Genomic DNA, 11,775 nt, shown 5'->3' with positions numbered 1-11,775 from the left:
TTTTCTTTTTATTTGAACTTGCACACATTAAAAGGACCTCGAGCAAGAACAGGATGATAGAAAATTCTAGATAATGAATAAAGTAGACTGTTTACAGATGAAGGAATATCCAAAGGAGACCAAAGAAATGTATTGGGAAATGTATATACGTTTATGAAGATATAAACATATACTTTTATGAAAAATATATTTTTATGTTTATTTTTATAATAAATTATAATTACAATTATAATAAATTTATATTTATTATCTTTATTTTTTATTATATAAAAATGTCATATTTTTTATTACATAAAAATGGTAGACTGCACTATTTTGTCATGGGTTGCATTGGAAAACAGATGGTGTTTCGAGAGCATTGCATGTCCTACTTGACGATGCACTGAATTCAAGAAACCATGAAATGTAGGTAGATTACATGGCATCAGTTTTAGTTAATAACAAACAAACGAAAACATTTTATTATCTGAAGAGATTGATAAATTTATAAGAATATTTATAATATTTAAATTAACAAAGCATGAATTATTCATCATATAAATATTATGAGATTAATATGCATTGCAGAGAAACCATTGCAGCATAGGCATTGTATACACTAACTCAGTGTTTCTTAAATGGTGGGTCACGACCTGGTACCAGGTCACGAAAGCTAAATGCCGGGTTGCCTAAAAAAGCTCTCGAAAACATAGGTGTTTCATTTTTGGGTTTTCTTGTTTTTCACGATATTCTAAAATACAAGTAAATAGCGTTTATTCGGGATTAATGAATAAATAATTTAATTAATAGAAACGAAAAACGCGCTGCGTCCACGTCGCCATTTCACAGTCTCTTTGTTCGCTGTAAAGTAGCTCAACTAATTGAGAGACTGCGCAGTTTGAGTTAAGCATCGAGAGAAAGCGTATTTTTTTTGTATTTATTGATTACGTGTACCTTGCTCTAGCAGAAAAAGCGATAAAATGTCTAATACTTTTGTCACAACCTATAAGTGTGAAACCGGCTTTTCAACATTGGTTTTTCTAAAAAATAAATATAGAAACCGATTGGAAGTCGAACCGGATTTAAGAATAAAGTTATCATCTTTTCCTCCAAACCTGAAGTTTCTAGTTAACAAGCATCACACTTCTTAATAAATTATTTGGCTTTAGTTTAATTTCTTTATATTTTTGTAAGAGTAAATGCTTCTTTATTATAATAATAATAAATGAACATTCTCTATGAACATTCAAATCTGTTTTATTTTACCTATTGGCCATAAAAATTTTAGTGGTTCACAAAGATGAAATATTAAAATAACCGGGCCATGGAAAAAAAAAGTTTGGGAAACCTTGCACTAACTTATAACGGAAGAAATTATTTTCTTATTAAAGTTCAGACTTTAATCATGGAAACTGTAAAACTCTTCCCTCAAAAAAAAAAAAAAAAAAAAAAAAAAACTGAAAATGGTCTCAAAAACTGGAGTATCGTACTGGATTTTAAAAAGCATTCTTTATAAAACATCATAATACACGGCTATATAATTCTTTATCGTTTCTGAACGCTTTGTTCATTTCTTATATTGCAGTTATTCACATTTATACCAAAACAATTGATAAAACTCATTAACGATCCCAAATATTAAATTTGAGTAAAATCTTTCAAGCCGCAATGAAGTGAATTCATTAAATACTTGAGTAACGAAAGAAATATAAAACGATTTTAGTAGGTGTTTACGCAGTTCATGAAACACACTTAAAACAGGAAATACATCTCATTAGTAGATTCCACATTAATGTTCCATCTGTCTTCTTGGAACTGTTCAATTTTATTCTCAATGTTAAGCACTAAGAATACAAACAAATCCTCAAGGAATCGCTGAGTTTATCCCTGATGTAATCGATGAATGGATGAGAGCTATTTAAATGCTTCGGAAAGCTTAAAGAGAACATAGTTAAAGCCAATTAGAGCATTGACTATTTCTCTTGATGTCCACGAAGTCAAGATCGATTACGTTTGTATTAACATATAATTACTCAAAGTGATCGTAAGTAGTTGCTTAAATTCCTTTGCTAATTCTATACCTGATGGATGCTCCAGCAAATTTATCATGAGAATGTTTCCTATTTCATACTAAAATGTCTGCTGTGATGTCCTTTAAAACAAATTTGTTTTGTATAACGGTCAAAATTATTATAAAACCATTTTGGAAACCACATTAAATTAAAGTTTTTACATCCACTTGGAACGATATAAGCCCATAATCTTATTTGGCTTTTTAAATTTAAAAAGCAGTGCATTAAGGAAGCAAGGAGGTATAACCACCAGGATTCCAAAGCTGGGTGAGAGCCCAAAGCCGATTAGGGACATCCTGCATTGGATTTTATACTACATCATTAACTTTTGCTATTCAATTCTCTTGAAAATGTTAACTTTTCTATTACCAATATGTTATAAACATTGTTCATCTGTTTGATTTTCCATTGTTGTATTTTGAAGTGTTTCCTGTTTTCATTTATATATTTTCTACTGTCTGATTTTTCCATTGTTATATTTTCAACTATTTCATCTTTCTTTGTAATATTTTGAACTGTTTAATTTTCCATTATTATATTTCCAATTGTTATTTCCCATCATTATTTACTCACATTTAAAATAAAATACAATTAGATTTTGTTCTTCGGCACCATGTTTAAGCTACCTAATTATCTAACTCTAATTGTAAGATGTTAATAATTCCCATTTAATGTTTTGTGTTCATTATTTTTCCATCACTTTTATTGCTATGCTTCTTTATTATAGGTATATTTTCCATCATTTGTTGTACAGAAAGGTTTTGACTCATTCACACTTCCTTTCTTGTATTTACCTGTCTTTAATTTTCTTTGATTTTATTGAAAACACCACTGCATGACCCCCTTACCGCAATCCCATCAGCTCATTAAGTTTTGCCTTCACTCACATGACAAGATAAGGACCCACTCAACAGCAAGATAGTGAATTTTCTCAATTTTTCGGATTTATCTTATCTGCGCTTTATTTTTTACTTCTTTTATAAAGCGACAGAATAAAAAAAAATTATAAAATAAAATAGAAGTCTAGAAGTTTGTGGGAAGAGATGAGGTAGCACGATCAAGTTTGTATTCTCGAGCAATAGTAGAAATAATCAAATACATTGGCTCAAGGGGAGACATATTTTGTTTTGCTAGAGTCTCTAGGCTTCATCTACGCGCCATTAAATCATGCTAATGTTACAGAAATTACAGACTCCCCATCTGCCATGAACATATTTCGTGTTTCCCTTAAGTTTCGTACAGAAGGAGGTTCATTCATCTTTGTTCTATTTGAATATAAATTTGACCGAAATCTGGTCATGATGACACGAAGACTAGGAAGTATCTAACTTGCTTTTGGTGTTTTTTTTCCTTTCTTTCCTTTTAGAGTGTGTCTTATCTTACATAGTACAGAATTCGTTTAGGAAAAATCTCATTTCTTTTGCATACGAAACTTTCAGCGCGAGATATCAACTATGATTTATTTCTTCTGTGTTTCAAAAGCGAACGAGCCCTTATCTGCGTCTGCGCGTAATCGATACAAGGCTTCCAACAGGTAAGATCAGCGATCTATGAGTTCTCTGGGTAGAATGATTTTAGTTCTGATTCTCTCTCTCTCTCTCTCTCTCTCTTTGAATAATATTATTATATTACTTCAAGAAAGTTTACTTTTCATCAAGCAATGTAACTGGAAATGTCACCAGGCATTCCTTTCATTGCAATAAATATGAAATATATATTTTTATGTAGGGCACAAAACAGTATCATATTGCTTAACATTTATCAGCAGATTAATTTTTGGTTTGACGTGGTTTCATTGGAATTACAGTCAAAACAACCAAAGCTACGAGGCCAATGTTTTATTAACGTATACTGAGGCAGGTTTGCTTATGTTTACAGGATGAAAAATCTCTTTCTTAGATAAGAAAAATTCTCTCTTCTCCGTCTTAGTTTCATATTAGTTTCTAATAGTGGAAAAAATAGGGGATTATCTTTAAAATGTTATCATATTCTTTCTCTGTGATATTGAAAAGTAGGAGGCGATTAGAGTGAGCGTAGGAAGAATATTTAGAACATGGAAAATAGTTTGCATTAAAAGTCAGTAGAGATTCGTGGACTGTGATATTTTAATGTAGTTCCTACTCACAAAAGGTTTTATGCAAACTTGTAATAATTTGGTACCGTGAGTGGGCTAAGGATGTTTTTCTATTTTCATTAATTTAATTTGTTTTTGTATTTTAAATTATTTTATTAGGAAGTTCATGAAATTCTGCACTAGAGTCCAAACACGGAACTTTTTCAAGCCGCTTCAGGCTTCAAATAAGTTGAGCAGTGGTGTCAAATCGGGGGATGAAATTCATCTCCCACATAAGGACAAACACAAATACACATGCCCAGGGAGGGATTCGAACCAACACTATTGGTTGTAGAGCTAATATCAACTCTATATTCGGTCAGTTGCGAATCACACGCGCGCGCTCGAATATCATTGCATTCTCTCGTCACCTATGACCTAGGATTGAAGCATTTACTTTAAACATTTTTAATTTTTCAAATAAAACAATGTAGCAACTTAAAGCAAACTAGAAATTTTGGTTTTGTATACCCTGTAGCAGAAAAAATATAACATAGAGGTAAAAGTTTTTTTTAAAAAAAAAAAAAAAATTACATGAGATGGAGGAAGAGAAGGATCAGATGTTTTGTGACAATTTTGACGAGCATCAAACATCAACAATAAAGTGTGACATTATTTACAATTTTCTCATAAAACGTAGAATCCTGCTGGATTATTTGAGCCGCAGTACTTTTTTTTAAATTAAAATACTGATATATGTTTTCAGTATATATATATATATATATATATATATATATATATATTTTTTTTTTTTTTTTTTTTTTTTTTCAGAATTCATTTTTACTCGGTTGGAATATTATGAAAAAGCTTTAATGACTGATACCGAGAGATAAAAAGATGACATGATATATTTGAAAAGACACTACTAGTACACTAGTGTCGTTGAATTGATGAACATCTTCAGGTATCACAATCAAAGAAGTATATAAAGAATTACAGAGACTTAAAATTGTAATAACAGAACAAGTACAAAAAGACAGTAGCGTGTTTAAAAACAAAATGCGAGTTTGATTTCCAAACAAACGTATTCTACGCGCTGTCGCGAATGCGCCAGTACTGAACAGAGGCAACGTGTGCGTCAGAGAGATTGAAACTCAGGCTGAGAGGAATCTAGAGAAATTTCTCTAGATTCGACAATCTTTCTCTCGAGTTCATCATAGCACACACACATGGATGTTAGAAGTTTGGATCCACTTCACAATGTGTTGGCGGCCTTCGTCTGAGTTAACTGAAAAGAGAACGTGGCTAGAGAGAGCGCTAGCTCTAGTCCTGTTATATGACATCCTGTTATATGACATCTCATGTCATATAACAGGACTAGAGCTAGCGCTGTCTCTAGCCACGTTCTCTTTTCAGCTAACTCAGATGAAGGCCGCCAACACATTGTCAACTGGACTCAAACTTCTAACATCCATGTGTGTGCTATGATGAACTAGAGAGAAAGATTGTCGAATCTAGGGAAATTTCTCTAGATTCCTCTCAGCCTGAGTTTCAATCTCTCTGACGCACACGTTGCTTCTGTTCAGTACTGGCGCACTCGCGACAGCGCGTAGTGTACGTTTGTTTGGAACTCAAACTCGCATTTTATTTTCAAACACGCTACTGTCTTTTTGTACTTGTTCTGTTATTACAATTTTAAGTCTCTGTAATTGTTTATATACTTCTTTGATTGTGATACCTGAAGATGTTGATCAATTCAACGACACTAGTAAACTAGTAGTATCTTTTCAAATATATCATGTCATCTTTTTATCTCTCGGTATCAGTCATTAAAGCTTTTTCATAATATATATATATATATATATATATATGGAAAACATTACATTAATTTCTTAACAGAATTTTATTAAGACGTGTAAAACGCATACTTATTTACAGGGGCGGCTCGTGCATAGGCACTGCGGAACTGCAGCAACCCCAATTTTTCTCGATATATAAATATATTTATTAATTTATTTATATTTGTTTTTAATATTTAATTTTATCTTCAACAATCCTATACAATTCTCTTATTTTGTATAAAAATACTAAAAATCAATCTTGTGGCACTTGGAGGGCGAAGGACGCTAGCAGCACTGTGTTTACCACAGTGTCATATTGCTACGCGAGCAAGCATATGCACGTCATAGTGAGATGCGAGCTATTAGCGTAATGCGGCACTGTCCGTCACCCAGTTCCACTGTTGTTTATATGCAGTTTGTCAGTAGTAGAGTGTTCGTAGTGTTTATCGTGTTTACTCCGTCTCTTTAAATATTTGGACATTACAATTAAAGGATTTAATTGTGAAGTCTAAAAATTGTAAATCCATTCCTTTAATTACAATTAAAGGAATGGATTTTATTTTTAAATAATATTGAATTATACCAAACTGTACAATTTTATCGATAATAAACAATATTTTTTTTTAATTTTTACTATAATTTTGATATTTTATCCAAACACGTATATATTGCACTGTACTTACAGTGTGTATGTATATTGCGAAATTTGCAGCACTGCCCCCCCCCCCACGATTTCAAGCCACGAGCCGCCACTGCTCATTTATACAAAGAATGTTAATCAGGTTTCCATATTCATTATCAGGATTATTGTGTAGCAATTATCCCATTAGAATAAGTGTCGCCGATATTATTTATCCTATACAGTAGAATAATAAATAAAATATAAATAATCCTGTGGCATTATCCTATAACAACAATGCAGTCCATGTGTGGAATTGCCATATTTGCATTTATTTTTTAGTCGTTAGCAAGCAATTGAACAGCACGGGGAGGAGAAAGATGATATCGGACTTATTTCTCCAGAGACAGACATTTTTCTCTACGAAACCAATTTCACTGTCGTAATTGGTTAATTTTTTATTTCCTATTGTTACAACAGAATGGGAATGATATTCAACGCCTTTTACTCAATGCAATTCTTTTCAGCCTGTATATATTGGATATTGGTTTGTAGATGTAGAAATGTAATTTTCCATTGTTTACGTCATTACCATAAAATGAGTTTTCAAATAACTGAAACTCTTACAGTTTCAAATGTACACTAAAGCATTGTAGTGAAATACGTATTTATATTTTTCTCAAAGCTTCATTCCAGTTATTCCTTGTTACCATTTGTAAATTACCTGTTCTTATTGAATCATCGTTTTCTTTCTCTTCGCATTTCATGCTTTTTATGCATGGTCTAATTTCAATTGTTTTGATTGAAAAATCTCTAAGTAGACTGTCACTAAACGATATGATCGATGCTGTACGGCAAATAATTCTCAATTCGGCTCGAATGCTTGTTAGTTACACACGAAATTGATTTTACGGAACCACTCTCTTTTGAAACCGAATACGTGTGTGTGGATGCGCAAAAAAATGCGCATTCAAGCGGTTTTCATGAAACAAGTTTACCTGAAAACGAGTGCAGCTCTTATTACAGACAGCAGCCACAAGTATTGATCCCAGGTATACCATACTAGAGCGCAAACCTAACATTTATTTCGTTTATTTTCTCTCTGTCTCTTCAATTGTTGTAGGTCATTAACAAATGCAGAGGTATATGCTATTCGTAAATTGTGAAAACAAATTGTGAAATTAGCGAAAAAAAAAAAAGCCCTACAGATCTCAAGTTCACCAGATATGCATCTGACACATGCGTCTTGGGTTCACATCGCATGAAGCGCCTCTACTTAGGACGTTTCATCCGAAGGTGGATAATCTGGTCTCACACCGAGATAGTATTTTTTTTTTTTTGGTTTTTCTCTCTGTTGTAAAAACTCAGGATTTTCATCCCACAAAACAAGAAAACTGGGCAGAACACACGCCATATGCAGAAATATTACAGGAATAAGGATTACCCACCTATTCCGTCGGATATGGTTTCGAAAGCCTACGAGGTACGGTATAGGTATACGTGTAAGCATAAGAAAAAGGAAGGGAGAGTTTGAGACGGATGTGACGTCATGTGCTTATATATGCCTAATCATTTATGTTATTTATCTCGGAAACAATAATGGTAAGTATTTTATGCAATTAAACATTTAAACAACCTGAAATATTTTTCTAAAATACTAAAAAAAGTGCACATATCTTTATACCTTCCACATCATAATATTACGCCTATTACAACTAAACTTCCTAACAACTAATACTATTGAACACACATTGCATATGAAAATATATAATTTCACAATAAAACATGCTATATATCCGCTAACCGCACTGTTAGCGGATCAAGAACTTAATCGTCTGTATTATGATGATTGGTTTCAAATCCAGAGTTGAATAACACATTTGTGAAGGATGTGACCAAATAAAAACGTTTTATGAGTATTTTAGTAACAAAAGATTGTTTTAAACATGCATTCTGTTGTGCTCGCAAAAAATTGCAACAGCAATGAGTTTGATATGCTACACTCAGTGTCGTTTAGTCTCCTACAAACTAAACAAATAATTCGGTAGATCCCATTCAATATATTAATGAACTTGCAAAATATTCAATAGATAACATGTGATGTTTATTAATTGCATGTGTTTCTGACTGGGTTATCTATTTTTGCGCGTGCAGAATCTGAATTTCCGTGGGTGAAACTTTGTCTCTTCCCTAAGAGACCAGTACTCATCTATTAGTTGGGAAAGCAGTTATGAAGGTTCTCACTTCCTAAATGGGACTTGAAGCGTATAGAAAACGTCGCCATATTCTTCTGACCCATCAAAGACACACACAGTAGTATCATAAATATTAAACTGCTTACATGCAGAGGCGTGTAAATAAAAACTAAATGAAGATAAAAATTCGTATAATATTATTATTATTATTATTATTATTATTATTATTATTATTATTATTGGCGCTGTGCAGGCATACGAACGGGCGCACGATGATATCGCTGATCCCGTTTTTTATAGTTTTAAAGTGGTTCCAACTCCTGTTTTTAATTTCAAAGTGTTCCCAAGTAACTCTAATTGTCACGCAGAAGACAGTGATATAAAATTCACCGAAATCGCTAACAAGAAATCAAATTTTGAAGTGCTGAAAAGTGAACAGAGAGGACTGTGGTCAACAACGAGCGAAGAACAAAGGACGTCGCCATCTTTACAATTACGCTACGGTTACTCAAGGGAAGAAAGATGAGTCATGAAGTGCATGAAATGCCAGAAGGATTTATCATCCGACAGAAATCTTATATAACCTGTAGGAAATGCAGTAGGATTCTACACTTTACATGTGCCTGCCTTTCAGAAACAACCTGGCAATGTAAATCTAATGCAACACGCGAGGATTGGAAGTGCCTGCTCTGCAGGGAGAACAAAGAAACTCCCCTAAGGCAGCCATATACTACGCAGCCGATTATGCTGGAGGAAAAATCAGACGACGAACTGAACAGACAAAAAATACACGTGAGTCCTATAATTTGAACTCCTACTCCTTAAATATTCTAATAGAAAACGGTCTAGAGACTATAAAAGCCAGCTTAGTAGATCTTGTGCAAGACCTCTTTCACAGACAGAACGAACAAATAACAAAAAAATCTATCGAGTATGAAGATTTCGTCAAACATAATAATTTAGCAGTGATAGTAGAAGTGTTGCAAACGGTAAAAGACATTAAAATGTCTTTTATCGTTTTCCGTTACCGTTATTATTAATTGCATTAACGCACTAACTGACAGGCAACACAATTTGTTGAAAGAGACATCCACACTCCATCAAGAACTTGATTCCCTAGAACTACAATACGAACGTTTAAATCAGCAACAATATAAAGATCTTGTCATAAACGGTCTTCCTGAAACTGCACCTACAGAAAACCTCAGAGACGTAGTTTTTAAATTATGCCATGCAATTGACATCCCCCCTAGCTTAACGACATTCAGACCGTGAATCGGATTCCTATGAAGATCAAAAAACAAGGCTTGCTACGACCTGCACCAGTCATAGTTTGTCTTACAAGCAAGTCCACAAGAGACAAACTCATAAAAGCCAGCAGAAGTAAAAATAGTTGTCAAGGACTTGAACGCATTGCAAAACAATACACCAATCTTCCTATCCGAATAATTAACAACATTCAACCAAAATCTGTTATACCAAGCAAGAAAAGCAAAAACAGATTTTGTGGATCAGAGATGCCGAGATATTCTTGAGGAAAGTCGCAAACTTCAAAACCGGTACAAAATAAAAGCTCAGAAGACAGAAAGACTGCCACAGTGGGAAAATAAAAGTCTCCTAATTAATTCAGAAAGAAGACCACAACAAAAATGAATGTGTACCATCAAGACAGATGTAATAACATCAGAATATATTGGCAATTTCACTTTGATCAGACCTTTCATATCATTCATTCATTTGACCTCCCATACCATCAGCCTACTTCTAATACCGCAATTATATCTCCAGTGTTCATCAATAAACTTAGCTCTGCGAGAATTAATATGTATTAACATTTATAGCCTTTCAACTGTAAAGCTTAAAGGATATAGCTACTAATGCTATTACAGCACGAGGATGACACTATCGAAATCTACACCATCTTCTTTGTAGCTGTATTGAATCTCTATCTCTCTCTTGTAATGTTGATCTCCTTACTATCAAATCAATAATAATAATAAAATACACATATCTAACCGGTGTCATCCTCAGAAAAGCTCATTGAAAAGCTTCGAGGATGCAAGAAGAGACATTACATCTCAACACAAATTATCCAATTGAAAACTATAAATTACAATCCATAGTAATTATTATTAACGCATTTTAGAATACAAAAAAAAGGAAAAATTTGTATGAAATTCACTGTAAAAAAATATATGTAATATGTAAATATATGTAAATATGTGTATATATATAAATGCTCTGTAAGATGATAAATAAAATGTTATTAAATATATATATATATATATATATATATATATATATATTATTATTATTATTATTATTATTATTATTATTATTATTATTATTATTATTATTATTATTATTAAAATAATGAATTGACATCAAGAAATGTTAGTTCTACTTATTAGCTCTGCTTAATTATTTCTTAGCGATATTCTTATCTAAGGATTCGTGATATCCTTTCGTTATTTCTTATGCTAAGATGGCTTAATTTTCTAATTAACTTAGAAATAATCCATCATCTGATGTCGTAAGTTGTGTTTACATTGTCTACTAAACAGCCATTGTGATAGAAAGAAAGAAAGTCAGGAAGAAATATCGTTAGTTAGAGGGACAACAGAGTAAGCTAAGTTTCTCCAGAACTTTTATGTTACACCTGGCGACTGGACAATAGGTGGCTTTACCGCATACGAAGAGTCTTTGCAACTGAAATTGTGCATGAAGCCACCAGCCCATGCCTAAATGATGGTCACAGCTGGCAAAGTCGATCAATCATTATACAGAAAACTAGGAAGTCGATTTTGTCTCAGTGTTCAATAGCAAGATGAGGAACTGCATTTTTTTTTTGGTATTGAAGTATTCAGTTATACATCTGCTGTCACAGCTATCTATTAATATACAAAGGTAGCTTCCATTTACTAGAAACAATTATATCTCCATTGTTCATCAATAAAGTTAGCTCTGAGCGAATTAATATATATTAACATTTATATCCTTTCAACTGTAAAGCTTA

This window comes from Typopeltis vanoorti, chromosome 25 (assembly GCF_054136105.1).
Source record: "Typopeltis vanoorti isolate ZY-2024b chromosome 25, IOZ_Tvanoo_1.0, whole genome shotgun sequence".
Lineage (NCBI taxonomy): Eukaryota > Metazoa > Arthropoda > Arachnida > Uropygi > Thelyphonidae > Typopeltis > Typopeltis vanoorti.
Note: the sequence above shows the minus strand (reverse complement) of the source record.